We start from the raw sequence: 15,838 nt of genomic DNA, 5'->3' as shown, positions 1-15,838 counted from the left end.
TTTTAACTCCATATTTGCAGCTTTGTCATTGGGCTTTACGTTTAACTTTAATTTATCTTTATCAGATTGCAAAGCAATCAAGTTCTTGTGCCATTCTTTCCTACATATATACCAGTGTTTAACTATACCAAATAAATAGGCTTTTAGGGTGCCCCATAATATAGCATCTGTCACCTCTCCATTGTTATTAAATTCCATGAATTGATTAATTTCTCTCAGAAACCAGTCATTAAAACCTTTTGTTTTAATTGTGTATGCAGGTATCCTTTGACAATGAATCAGGATATATGAGCTAAAGGTTGGAGGGAATGTAATTATGTTCAGATAAAGGGCACAAGAGTATTAATACATCTTCTGTTTTTGATTAAAGCTCATTTGATACAAAAAATTATCAGTATTGATTTGTGCTCCATATCTGAAAAAATAGTATGTATACTTTAAAGAGCTTTTTGTAGTTTTAAGTCTAAAATATTCCTGATATTCATTAAACTGTATAGTAATTTAAATGTTTTGCTGTAGAAGACAGTCTGACTCTTTTCTCATTAGTAGTGTCATTACAGGATAAAATGCAATTAAAGTCTCTGGCTAGCACATTTCCTTTTGAATATAATGTCATAATGTCTAGATGCTTCTTGGCTGTTTTAGATCCTATTTCAGGAATTCAATAAGTATTTATGAGAGTGTAATGCTTTTTATCTGTTTCTATTACCACCAATCCCAGCATACCATTCTTATCAGAATAAGTGTTAACTATTTTAGGTAAACCTAGTGTTTTATACCAAAGGTTAAGAATCCCTCTTATTTTTGAACTAAAATGAGAACTTACTAGAATTAAATAGTCTTTTATTTGCAACCTACCTAAATCTTCAATCAAAAGATGTTTCTTGCAAGACTACAATATCTGTTTTATGTGTAATGTTACTTATTTACACAATTTATTTTTAAAGGGTTATTCAACCCATTAACATTTAGTGAAAAACATTTATATATTGACATATTTAAGAACAAACGGTTTAAAAACTAATAAGCAATGGTTTAGCACAATGAATGCAGATGTAACATATATACAACTTGTTATGGACAAACATTCTAAAACTAGCATTAAAAACTTTAAGTTAAAAACATTTTTATCCTCTAACAAGGAATAAAAAATTCCTGGTTTGATGAAAATTTAATACAAACCACACACTAACAACCCCATAGCTCTCCCTAATTATAAACCGTTGCTACTCTTTTATAGATATAATAAAACATGAATAAAATAGACTACACTATAACTATATTTATTTTTATTTATTTATTTATTTGAAATTTGTTAACTGGCAAAGTCCATTGGCCCAAAGTGAGCCCTTTTTCAATGGAGGCCCGGGGAGAAGTGTATATATATATATATATATATATATATATATATATATATATATATATATACAAAACAATAAAAAATGACAGGTAGTTTATACAACAATTAATACAGTAATAGTTTAAAAACATTTGTATGCAACAGATAATAAAAGAGAAATACAAGGATATAATACAGTATGTTTAGATACAGACACTTGATGGTCAGCCAAGAAGTATCACAAACTTATAGAAATATAAAGATATAATAGTGTGTTAAATACAGACAGTTGATGTCAGGCATGAAGTATCACAAACAGTAACAGTGCAGCAGTAGAAGATTGCTTAGAAGAAATGTACATATTCACCCCCTTTAAGTTATATAACCTATAAGTTGTTCTTCTAACAGACATAATAGAGAACTAAATAATTAGCTTAATCTTATAAAAATCACATTTGAGATAGGAAGCCCTTTTACGTATAAGAGTTGGCTTATTTTTTTGTAAATGTGTTCATATTACTTACTTACTAATGTGTTAAAACACGGTTCCCCTAATATTAGGACTTTTACATATCCTATCTACAAAATAACTAATAACTATATACATAGTATATTGACTATTATAATTTATTGCTGAACTGTCATTTAGAGTATGTGGGATAACATTTTACTTAAGCAATCCTGTATATTGTGTATGAAAGCTTGTTTATGTCAATGTTATCAAGCATACCAATATAAAATGTCTGAAATGTGTTATCTTTATTACTGACAATGTTAGCCAAGTATACCAGAATAAAACTCTTGGTGAGATAAACTTAATTTAATTACCTGTGCTTACATTTAATCAAGTGTAGGTAGCCATATTGCATATGTATGTTGTCAATAGGTTAAAATGATATTTATTTTTATGCAAGCTATATTACTAAGTGATTTCAGGTGTGTGCATTCTCCCTTCAGCTCCACACTATCATACAGGACTCTACATTTCTCTCCACAGAGCTATGTAACCTTATACATATATGTATCTAAACCTCACCTTTTCTATACAGTTACAATCAATTGTGAGTATGCAAACATAAACGTACACGCCCACTTCTTGTAGTCATCATGACATAATATAAGATAGGCTTCTGAGGTGTCTGTTACAAAGCTGGAATATTATTTGCTTTCTTTAAAAAAAACAAAACCTGTTAAATATATATTATTTTTAGTCAAACAATATACTAACAGCTTGTACTTTAATATTTTATAAAAAGAAGTTATGAAGCAGTTTATTTTTTACAGCTGTTTTAATACTCAGTAAAGTTGCTGTTTAAAATGAGAGTGGGGAAGCTCTATGTATTAAAAAATAAAACTTTCTGTAACTTAAAATGTATGTTAAGCTTATTAATGAAACTTTCACATAATCCTTTTAGAGCAGCATTATATGGTTTATAAAGGTGATTTGAGTAATCCACCTTCAAATATCATTTCCCTTGTGTATCATGTTTCTTTCTCCCCAGTATTACAGTTCCTGTCACAAGTTTCCTTAGAGCAAAAGCTATTTTTTGTTTCACTGAAGTAGTAATATTAAGTATAAATTTAAAAAACATGTTTTAACTTGCAAAATCATTTCTAAACCTGATGATTAATGCAAAGAAGTCTTCAAAACATTCCAATACTGTCTGTTTTGATGTTCCATTCAAAATTTCACTTCATTTCCTGTTTCTGGAGGGGTTAGAGGTCATGCAGCACTTTCTTTTTCATGAGCTATTCAAAATGAAAACAGGCTTCTGTGGAAACTCAAATAAGCTTGTGCCATTAAGAAAAATACTTTTGAAGCCCTTTTAGACATTCAGGTGGAAAAATTAGGTAAAAGAAAGATGATAAAATTTAAAAGGGCTCACTGTCTTGCTGGAGTAGCCACAATCTATGTAAAAAGGACACTTTAGCAGTTTTAGTGAAGAAATAAAGAAAATAGCTCAAATAAGCCCCATTTAAAGTAAAATGCATTAAGTACATGTTATTTAAGCATTTCCCCAACATTTAACAAGACTGCTGTTGATTACTGAAATGTTTAAATTTAACAGATAACCATAACAGAAATATCTGCACATTTTCTTTCTCTTAGTATATTGTTTTAAATAAAACTTTCATTCTGTATCAAACCCAGCTTAATTATCATTATTTGTATGTCTTCTTATTGATATTTTAATAAAGTGAGCTATAAAACTTTAACCAGTTGTTTCAACTCAGATTATATAGTTTAAATTGCTAACTATTAATATCGGGTCTATATCACAACGTCAAACTAACAAAAGTTCGATCGTTGTAATATCGAACCTTAAAGACCGAAACCCAACAAAGCTGAAAACATAGAACAGTGATTTTTTTCCCAGGGAAAAAAAATCGCTGTTCCGTAACAAAAAAAAAATTAACTTTAAACTTAACCTAAAGTGGGGGGTTGTGCCTCCGATACCCCCCCTACTTAAATATATCAACTCCAAGATCGCACCACAGTGGAGGAAATAGCAAAGCCCTGAAAATGGCCCACAGATTTTTTTTTTCCCCTGGGAAAAAACTGGATGTGCCATGGCTTTGCTATTTTCAACTTTCGGACTTTAGGGTTCGGTATTACAACGTTTACACTTGTTTTACTTCAACGTTGTAATATAGACCCATTAATATCACTGTTACTATATACCTTTACTACATCGAGTGGAGAATCAGATGTATTTCAAAAAACAGAAAATTATTGCTTACTGAAACTATATTTTAATATTAAAAAATGAAAAGATGAAAAGTTTTGCCTTTTGATGAAATCCAATTAGAAATGCTTTGAAAAACAAGTTATTATAAAACCATGCATTGTACAACAACATTTAGTATTTTCATTTGTCCCTGAGGTTTTTTTTTTTTTTTTTTGTCTTTTACTATCCATTCATTTCTTGTAGCATTTCTTTTCAGAGATGAGGTCCACTCCACTTCTTCAGTGGGATTAAGCAAGTTGTTTTTCTTTACAAAAGAAACAGCATATTCCAGTGTTGCACATGTTTTTCTTCCTTTTGGTAAAAAAGTCCTAATTTTACTGGATAAATTAGATGTGTTTTTATTCCAGATTTATTTAAACTTTACAGCAAGGGAATACATGCTTTCTTTTTTGAGACAAGTAAAGAAGAAAAGTCATTGTCAAATCTGATAAGGTTATCACCTATTTAGATGGGTGATGCAGACCAGGCAGTTCTTAGAACTAAGTATTTGTCTTGACTGGAAATTAATTTCACTATTATGGATCTTGGATTTGAAGTTTTCTTGTCTGAATTTGTTGTTGAAAGTGATCTGTGTGCCCTCTCTATACCATATGATAGGGCTTCAGGGAGGTTTAAAGTGTTTGGAATCCAAGTAGTTAAATAGTTTACCATATTTTCTCCCTCTTGCTTCTCAGGCAGTCCATATATCCTGATGTTGTTCCCTCTTGTCTTGTTTTCAAGATCGTCTATCTTCTCCAGGAACTTGTTGTTTTTTTTTAAAATTAATTCGGTGTTACTTTCTCATTCAGTCAGTCTACCATCTAAATCAGTGTGTGTTTTCCATAACAGATATCTGACATTTTTGCTGTTTAACTACTTCATTTATTAATTCTATCTGCTTTTTACAATCATCTTTGATTGTGTCTACCTTAGAGTCTAGTTTATCTAATTTTAATGATAAGTCCTGAATACCATTGATGATAGATTGCACCTCCTTCTTCACAGTGACTTCTTGAAGTGTTGCCTTAGAGTGACTCATTTTCATTTGATATTTGCAACCTGAAGTTTTGACAGGAAAATTTTTTAAAAAGAGCGGATTTTTTTTACCAGACAGTCCCAAATAGTTTCTGATTCTTTTTTTCTCTTTTTAGAAGTTTTTTTAGTGAAATTAAAAATTAAATCCAGTCAAAAATGTATAGGAGAAGCAGAGCAAAATTCTTGTGCTGTTAACTATGAGCCATGTTGGCCACCCCCCCAAAAAACATACATTAATTCTTCATCTTTGGAACTCACATAGCATGCATTTCGTACGTTGCTTTCATGCCTTTCTGAATTCCCTTTAAATAATGATTCAGTCAAAAATCTACGAGGCCGGAGTACAGCTGGAAGCAAGAAATGTAGTTCCTAGTAATACCCCAAAGAGGGCATATAAGTTTGGGGGAAGTATTCATGCTAACATTTATTTCAGGTGGTAGGCTCAACCAAGCATTTATGATAAAAAGTGTATATTTTCAAAATAGTATGGGTGAGTTAGTTTGTATCTTACAGAACTGGTTGTTTGCAGGTATAAAAGATAACAAAGCATATTGGCCACTGTAGGCTATTTTTGTCATAGCAAGATAATTTTGGACACAAAGTACTTGCAAGTTTTAAGTCTGCCTTTGTTTGTAATGACAACTGTTGACATTCAATCTGGTAATGAGGTCTTTATATTTCTGATGATTTGAGGCTCTTGGTTTGGAACTTATTCTTTCAGGCATATTAACTTTGCTATTTTGGCACAAATGTTATTGCGGGCCACTTTATATTAGTAGTGGATATAGCACCTTAAAAAGCTACAATTTAGTTTATGACAGGTCTATTGTGACTTCTTTTTATTGCACTTTATTTCTAACTTTGGGCATTTCTGTCTAATATGGAATACTGGTTTTCTTTGCTTTGCAGGAGGAAGACAAATAATCTGATGATATATTTTATATATTTTGTGTTGCAATTATTACATCTAGAGGTTAAAACACTCATTACTCACATTGTTTTAATTTATAAAAAAAACATTATATTGTATTTATAACTATTCAAATGTTGTTATTTTTGATCATTGAAAATGTTTTTCATTTAGCCTTCACCAAAGGAACTTTGGCTAATATAAGTGAGACAATGAGCCTATAAAGTAATATATTCAGTATGTTTTGTTGGTTAAGACAAGAAATGAATGGGCATAGGTTGTAGGCTTGCAGCCTGAAGATTTTTATTTTTATTTACTTGTTTTATTTTCATAACAATCATTGGAAAAGACACCCATGATCACAAGGAGGTAAATACACTTGTTCAGGGTCATATTATCCCCAAAAACTTGCTTGGAAGAACTCGTTTTGATCTTGAGAACCTCAGCAGCTTGTACAAATTCAAACAGGTCAGTTAATCATCCTGAATCAATGCTGAAGGCAGTCAGTTTATACATTTTTTTCTTTATTATCTACAAGATCAGGCTAATGGCTCCAATTCTAGCATTCAACTGACCCATTCATTCCTCCATCAGGACAAGATCCTTTTGGCCCATTTGTTCCCCAATGGAAGTGGCGTTAAGGTGTTAGGTTGTTGTCTAGTCTGCAGACCCTGTTGACTATTATTTATCTCTGCCCCTTTGATAGCCTGAGAGCTCTACTGTAGCTGCCATGGGAGGTGCATGCTCATAACCTTACATGAGCAACCACCTGAATAAGAAACACACTACTTGCAGCATGGGGCTCATGGTACTCTTCATTCTGTGACAATTGCTTATGCAGTGTGTCAAGCTTCTTCACTCCCTCCAAGGTGGTCAAGCTGGTGCCAGCCAGTAACTCCCATCCTTCTTCAACCAGTTCCTCCACTGCATATGACGCTACCAGAACAGGTATTTTCTGGGGTACATTTAGGGCAGTATCCATATGTCCCATAGAGCCAGGTAACAATTTACACTTTTTTGGCATTATATGCCATCAAACAGAAGGAAAAGGCACCTAACATTGTAAAATAACATAACTAAAGATACATCATTGTTTCTGTTGTACAAAGCCAGAATTGCTTTCTGGGTACATTTAATTTAAATGTATGTACTGGTCAGGTGTACTTTTGGACAAGCAATAACTCTTATCAATATATATTTAATTTTATTTGCCAAACTAAATGTTTTCAACCTTGTACAGGAATGAATGGCTGATTGATTTATTTGCTTACTTTTATAAATATCCTCTCTCTGAATTGTTTCACACTTGAATCAGAAACGGGTTTTTGGAAAAGAGAAGGAATATGCCTGTTGCCAAAATCAAGCTTGTTTCTAGGAAAGGTGCCTGGGAGGTTGTCCATTTAGAGTGTGTACATGTGTGTGTTTTGTGTGTCACTTTAAATATTTACGGTTTCTCAGATTCTGAGTAAATGTGAACTGAGAATAATAAAGTAAGGGGAGATGCAAGGGCTCAGTTTCCTTTCTTTCATTTTCACATGGTGTAATTACATGAAACTTCAGAATAAAACATCCAAGGATACTCTGTCGATTAAGTGGCTATAACCGCTGGATACAGATAGTGACACAAAGATGCAAAGGCACAGATACACAGGTGACCCACCACATGCCCAGTCACAGAAAACTATCCAGCAATTAGTGCCACTTTATTGGCCCAGTACTTCTTAGATGTTTCATTCTGATTCACTGAAGGAAGAAATGCATATGTTGTACCAACAGTGAAAGTCACTGCTGTCAGACATATACAGTCCAAAGCATTACATATCCATTATTGCCCCCTCCTCACACATAGACAAACAATGTTCTAAGCTATACTTCACTTTACTAAATGTCCGTGATTTTTTCTCATATCACTGTCTGTTCTTCAGACATTTTTCAAATACTGAGGACTGCTGTCCTCGAGTAATACTTAACAGTTTCAATTTTAGACTTCATAAAATGCATGCTAAGGCAAAATGCATTATTTTATCAAATTTCAAAGTACATAGCAATATTTAAAATCTGTCTGATTTGGGAACTTTGTTTCTAGTGTTTTTTTTTTCTTCATCCCTGATTCTTGAGCCAAGACATTGTCAGATGCTGATACACACACCATACTTCTCAAGTGTCCAGATTTTTGCCTCATATTTTTGGTCTTTTCCTCATAAAAATCTAAGTTTTCTGACTAACCACTGAAGGATGAGTCTCTAAATAACTACATACATTTGAGTTTCAAATGCTATATCCTTCAGAAAATGCATGCTAACACAAATCCTGTTATTTTAGCAACTTTCTAAGTTTGTAAGAGCAGTATTTAAAATTAGTTCTTTTTTGGGCCTTTGTCCTCCCATAAATTAAAGCTATGTCCAGATTTCTTGTGCTAAGAGTTTGAGAGCTATGACACACATACTCACACACACACACACACACACACACACACACACACACACACACACACACACACACACACACACACACACACACACACACACACACACACACACACACACACACACACACTTTCATACCTCTCAACTACCCAATGTTTGCAGATTGCCCAGATTTTTGCCTCATATTTTTGGTCTGTTCCTCATAAAATATGTAGTATTTTGACAAATCACAGAGGAATAAAATAATAAGATAATGACAGAAATTTCAGTTTCAGACATCATATCCTTCAGAACATGTATGATACCACAAAACCTGTTATTTTAGCAACTTTCTAAGTTTATAATAGCAATATCTAAAAATAGTTCCTATTTTTGTGGCTTTATCACCACATCATGTTTAGCTATTGGCTTTGTCCATATTTTTTATACTAGGAGGTTGAGAGGCATGCATTTAAAGAGAGGGAAAAATAGAAGCAAAACAGTACCAAAGTAAATAACTGTAATACCAGCAGTTAAAAGGATTCCTTTTAACTCATGGTATTGCAATTATTTACTTTGGTACTGTTTTTTTCTATTTTTTCTCCCTCTCTTTAAATGCAATTTTCCATAACCATTCCTGTTATCTGAATGGTCATGTATTTGGGAGCTCTCATTGTCTCCCATCCTCAGGAACAGTTACTTGATTGGTTCGTATACCACAATGGTAATTGGCTGTAATTGCAGAATATGAACCATTCAAAACCTGTGTAGCACAGCCAATGCTGTTCAATGTGGAACAGCAGGACAGCTATTTGATTGGTTTGTATACTGCAATGCCAGTTTGCAGTAATTGCAGTATACGAGCCAATCAAAAGCAGTGTAAAGGAGCCAAAGCTGTTCAATGCCGAAGAGTGGAACAGTGGGTTCATTTATGGCCAAATGCAGAGCATTCAGCATAATTCAGAGCACTTGGCTGCTTAGATTTCTAGTGGTCTGCACCTTTCCTCATATATTTTATTCTCACTTTTCTTACAAGTTTGTTTGTTCGCCAATGGGTGCATTTTCAAAGAACCAAGCATATCCCAATAATTCATGTTCCCCATTCCACTTATGTTATTAGTAACCAGCCATTCCATTCCTCAGGGAGTATGCTCTCAGTGGTCTGTCTTTCCTGTTACGATTGCATCCTATTTCCCTTTACTTTGTCTAGCAGTCAGTGCAGAGGTTAAGGTTGGGAGATGTAGCTCCTGTGGTATAAGGTTTTATTCCCTCATTTCATGTTTTTCTACTGTGTATACTTGAGCAAGTCACTTAAGCAGACGTTGTCCCCAGGTTGCCCAGTGGGCCTACCTAGTTAACAAGCAGGATTGTTATTATATGTAAGTAATTCTTCTATTCCCCAATAGGCTCATTCTTATTGATCCAAGCAGATCCTTATACCTCTTGTCCTTCTCTCCCCTCATTATATTAGTAACCAACTATTTGGTTCCCCAATGGTTATATTCATTTATTTTAGTTTATTTATGAATTTAATTTTGTAAGTTTACTAGGCAAAGTATTTTCATGACAACCTGGAACCACTTTCTGGTTAAGTGATTTACTAAGAGTCACATGGTATGCAAATGAAGTTGGAGGGAATCAAACTCTATATTTTTACTATGAAAGCAGCTTGTTAAAACCTTAGAGCTTTAATATTCTGTGCTAACTGCCAGATATTTTCATTGGTCTGAGTCTTTCCTCATGCTGACCTTGAGGTCACTGAGTGTTTATACATGTCTCTGATTAAAATGTAATCAGACTTACAAAAACAAATTAGTTGTGTCATCAATCTAAGATTCACCAACTTAGTAAGACTAACATTAGCTCATTAAAACAACACATGTCTAATGGACCACGGTCTTCTGCAGTTCCTCAGGATATACAAGGTAGAGGGTGGTATGTTTTACAGTTCATTTGTGTCTCAGCCGTGGATGTTGCCTTTTAGAATAAGCATGATAACTGATTTAACAAAAAGGAATGCTCCTTCCTGGTGGAGCAATAGGCTTCTAAAACTTTGCAAGAAGGAATGGAGATTAAATGTCACTTATAGGAAGTACTCAGCAAGATATAATAATCAAAGCTTGCAGCTTAAGTTACTCAAGGGTTTAATAACAATTCAAAATATATTATTGCAGGATAGTAAAAATTAAAAAAAGCCTCATGTGTGACCATTAAAGATTAATAATAATGTGTTACTGATGCTTAACTATTAGCTGAGAAATTTAAGAGATATAAATTTATTAAATAATGATATACCCATAAGTCAAACACCAAGTTTTTGAAAAATGTCTGTTGAATAAAATGACTACATGGAATGGTTACAACAAAATTACTGGTGTCTCCCAAAATAGGTTCTTGAAAGATTATTCCACCCTGTCTAATAGTAGAGTTTTATGATATGGTCAGTTTAGCAAATGACTTGGGTCTGACTGATGTCATTGTGTATTTGGACGTACTAAAGGTATTCAGTATCTTGCTGCATTATGAAATAATTTTAGCAATGGATAAATTAGATATAAATATATACACTATAAAACAGATTTCACAAGAGACAGAAGATCACAGGCAGATAGTCTCCTTTACTTATTCAGTATTGTTTATTTATAGTATAAAATCAGAAATTCTTTAAGAGTCAGAGTTGGGACATTTGCTGTTTAATTTAGTGTTTTCAAAATTTCAATAGGCTAAGTTTATGTGGTTCACTAAATAAAAAAATGATTGTAAGACAGGGGGTTTGGTGATTAAAATCTTGATATAATTATATTAAATAGTTATCATACAGAAGCTGATAATTAGTCATTTGGAAGTTAGCATTCCCAAATGTTAGTATACAGTCTTTGGAAAATGAGAAAGAAAGGTAAGTGTAGAATTGTGTGAACAGTATTAGAGCAAGTTAGGAACATAGAGGATGTATATTCCTCCACCCCCACTGCCACCACTACTCCATCTTACTTATATGTATTAACCCTAGCCCTAATGCTGCCTCTACCCTTAACTCCATTACCCTAACAGTAGCACTATACAAGACACTTGAATACACACACATAGGAGCACATATGCATAACACTAAAACTATCCCCTTACCTAGCCCTTACTTTAACCCTAAATTTAAAATGCTTTTACACATAACACACACACACACACACACACACACACACACACACACACGCGCACACACACACATGCGCACACACACACACACACACACACACACACACACACACACACACACACACACACACACACACACACACACACACAGTCCCACCCTAATGGTGAATCTTTAGGTTTATCCAAAAGTTCCATCATTAAGACACACCCACTTACCATAATCCAAAGCATATCCCATGCTCAACAATAACACTTTAACAAATAATTTAATTGAATAAACCCTTCACTTGATGAGCCAATGTATTTGTTTATTCACAAAATATTTATAGAGATAAATAGACAGATATACTCAAAACTTTCAAAATTGTCTCAGAAGGAATGGCTGATACTAAAACTAAAATAATCAGTGCAATGAAAACATAATAATGCTTGGAATGTAAAGTATGTCTTGAACAGAAACATATAATGCATATAACACATTACAACAGAGAAGAGTTAAGTAGTATTTGCCTGGAATGTCAAGAAACATTATTTAACAAATACATTATTTCCACATACAAGAGCTGTCATGCATGGTTAAGTGCTGAATGGAAAAGACTGCTAATGTGACCAGTTTGGGAAATAAGGCAAATGTATCACATATAGAAAGATAAATGGAGACCGATCATTAGGTCATATCAGTAGCATATGATAAAGCTATTAGAAAGTATAGCAATGTGGCCTTAAATTATAATTGAATTTTGGTAATGGTGTGTGGGAAAAGTAGGAGCAAATACATCTTTCTTTAAGTTGCAGAATGTTCCTAAATTCAGAAATAAATTAAGTATTTCTAATATTTGTGGGATGTTAATGCAGAGTTTAAGGGCTAGTACCTAGAAGAGATGATTGGCTAAGGCAGGAGATTTAGATGCTCTTTGTAGAACATGGGCTTCATCAGACTCAGATCTTAAAGAGTAGTGTGAAACTTCTGGGAATAAATTTGAGATGACCTATGAGGATATAATAGATCTGATGATTTTAAAGAGAAGAGTCTGAATACTGAGTGTACTTTTAGAGTGAGACCAATTAATCTAGGAAGGGTAATGCAGTAGTTTTCATAATAATGGTAATAAAAATAAATCTACAGACTCTGATGGAAAGAATCTTGAGGTCAGAGAGACACCTCACATCAATCATTCTGGGTTGATGTACGTCCCTTTCATCTAGAACTCTTACTGCTCATTATAATAGTACCATAATTATTATAGTTGTATTTCAAGACATAGCCTATCCTTTCCTGAGACATTTTTCCACATGCTTTTTTGTTTCTTTGTTTTTAACTTCACAGAATTGCTAGAATGCTTCTACCTATTAACTCATATTATTAAATATATCAGGATCATAAGCATGTAGTTTAATAGAGTGCCCCGTTTCTAAGGAATTCTAGCATAAATTAGTATTAGAGAAATATGTTTTCCTTATCCTTTTTTAATATTTCTCTTGTATGTCTTGTACCTGCAGACAATTATTCTGTATTTGGATTTCTGTCAGTGACCAAATGCTCCATTATAAGATTCTGGAAATCTATAGTCCCATACACAAGAGATCAGTGTATGCATATACTGCTTAATATCTGAATTAATGAACTAGAATTACATCAGTTTAAAATTATTAATTTCTAGCAAAATAAATAAATAAATAAATAAAGGGAACAAAGCTGATTTCATTCTTAAACTTTTGTAAATTATAGGATCATGTCTAATACTTAAAACAGTATTTAAATGATTATATGTTTTGATTGGTCTCCTTAATTATCAACATACCCTTATACTAATCTATATTAAATTAAATATGTCTAATATGTTTAGATTTTCATCATCTTTTAGATTATTCTTACCTTATTTTTTACACTAATTTAAAACTGACCCTTTCACTGCTGCAGCCTATATTTGCCTATATTTGCCAGCCCTTTCTAGTGCTCATCTATACCCATCTACCTATCCACCTCCCTTATTAACACCTATTGTGCTTTACCATTTTAAGTATATTTTTATTATATTCCTACCTCCACACCAACTTTGAGTGACTAATATTTACACTTTCTATGTTCAGACTAAGCAACCTTTGACTTACTTCTCTCAGGTCTACTGCTTCACATTTATGTCTTTCATTCCCTAAACACTCACGCTCCTCTGTCCTCATCCTACCTTAACCTAATTTATGTACATGTTTCTCTACATTTCCACATTTCTATGACTAATAATAATGTAATTTCTGCCTATATCTTATTACTACTACTTGCATTTTTGTTTCATTGTATAATACTGTCTTTCTAATGGAATTAGTATTTACATTATTATAGTGACTTGCATTTTATTTAATTGTACAATACTGTCTTTCTTTTGCCTACTGGCTCAGGTCATGACTGAAAGTGGTCTAGATTGGGTAGTTTTGTTCCTGTTTTATTTTAGGTTGCTGATGCTTGCTTGTTATTTCTGCTGACAAACCTGAAGAACCCTTTATTTAGAGTGTCACTGCTCTAAACATACGTATGCATGCAGGCTGAAAAGTGATCAGTTTCTTTCTAATTAAAGGAATGCATAAGATTTTAAGTCTATAGGCCATCAATATACAGCTTTAATTTCATGTTTGGAGTATCTTGACACAACACAGAGCTTTTAATCCATTGAACTCTGTGTATATTTGCTGTATGTAGGGTAAGTGGATGAGCTTGTTTTTTAAGCAAAGTAGCTGATGTATGTATCTTTTTTTGTCTCTTTCACATATTGTACCAATTCTGAAATTCCATTTGTAATTTATTTATGTCTTCCTTGAATATGGCCCTGTTTGTCCCTTAGACAGGTTAATTTTATTCTGTAGATTTATCTGGTTAATAAATAAATAAAATGATTCATGTTCCAGGTTGTTTCTGTAAAATAAATAGTTGTGTTTCATTTTGTTTAACATTCAAACCCTGAAATAAGCACACATATGATAGCAAACTAGCTTGCTAGCTAGGTAGATAGATAGAAAGATAGATAGATTGTCAGAAATGATAAAGATTCTCATACATTATATAACATTTTGACTCTTGGAAATAATGTCCTAACCACCAGGCAACCCCATAAATAAAGAAATAGACAGATAGATAGATAGATAGATAGATAGATAGATAGATAAATAGACAAACAGACAGAGATAAGTAAATGGCAAAATATCTTTACCTCATCTAAAACATAACTGCTACAAACTATAGCCTAGACATCAGACAGTTGAATCAGAAATCTACTGTGGAATATTCTGTCATTTTCTGGAATCATTGCTGAAGCAATGCCAAATTAGGACACTCCCCTTCTGTCCCCTTCTCTTAGTGCTGATCAATAAGCAGTCTAATGGCAGTTGTACTATGGTCACCCAGTTTATACCACTGTGTACATATTTGTCTCAGAAAAAATGCCTCGATGACTCCCAGTCATGTTGCACTGTTTGATATCTTGTTAGCATTTTCCAGGTTACACCATACATTTTGTGAATGTTGCTAACAGTAATTTGCTCATGTACAGCTGTTGTACAATAGAAAGGAGAAATTGCCAGATATTTAAGTGGGTTATGATTCACGTGAGATATTTTTTCTTGTCCAGAATGGAATACAGGTTGTTGGCTATTTGACTGGGCTATGTTTAATATAGCAATAGCCGACAATATGGGTGTGGTATATTGAAGTTTTACCCATACTTGATGTGATTAAACAAAGCCAACCATGGATAAATCTTCAATATACCACACCACAGAGTCAGTTATTGCTATTATACAATTACATTATTTAAGAAAGAAATTACTTACTTATCTTAAATAACGCCTTTGTATAACGGCACCATGGTGTTCTTCTGCACTGTTTCCCAATTCTGCTGCTTTGTTGATGTACTGCCCATGCATATCGGACTTCTGTTCCCACATTTGACACAATACATCAGTGCTTTGGAAAGCAAGCAATGAAGATAGGAAGATCTCCTTTGCCTACTCTTTCTTTTAACAAATTTAAAGGATAATTCAATGCTTTCTCCACCAGTAACTGTACCTCAGATAACGAAAACCAGCTTAATTTTTTATCTTAATAATGAAAATGATCCAGGGTCATCTCCCTGACACTCCAACTATGGGGTTTTTAATGAACTGAAACTGCCTCTTCAGCCCTTCCAAATCAACTTCATTTGACATAAGTGCTTGCAGTTAATTCTAAAAGTTTCCTGGCTTTGCTATTAATAAGTGTTTTTGTATATTATTGCAATGT

At 33.2% G+C, this 15,838-nt stretch overlaps 1 protein-coding gene across 1 annotated transcript in view; it reads right to left on the bottom strand.

Annotated features, from left to right (window-relative positions):
- The window catches only part of LOC122815016 (extracellular calcium-sensing receptor-like), a 255,377-nt gene that overhangs the window by 67,373 nt on the left and 172,166 nt on the right, over positions 1–15,838 (bottom strand). The window lies entirely within an intron of this gene.

Source organism: Protopterus annectens, chromosome 11.part0 (assembly GCF_019279795.1).
Source record: "Protopterus annectens isolate FY-2018-M chromosome 11.part0, PAN1.0, whole genome shotgun sequence".
Lineage (NCBI taxonomy): Eukaryota > Metazoa > Chordata > Ceratodontiformes > Protopteridae > Protopterus > Protopterus annectens.
The sequence above is the reverse complement of the archived record's forward strand: the minus strand, read 5'-3'. Positions and strand labels throughout refer to the sequence as shown.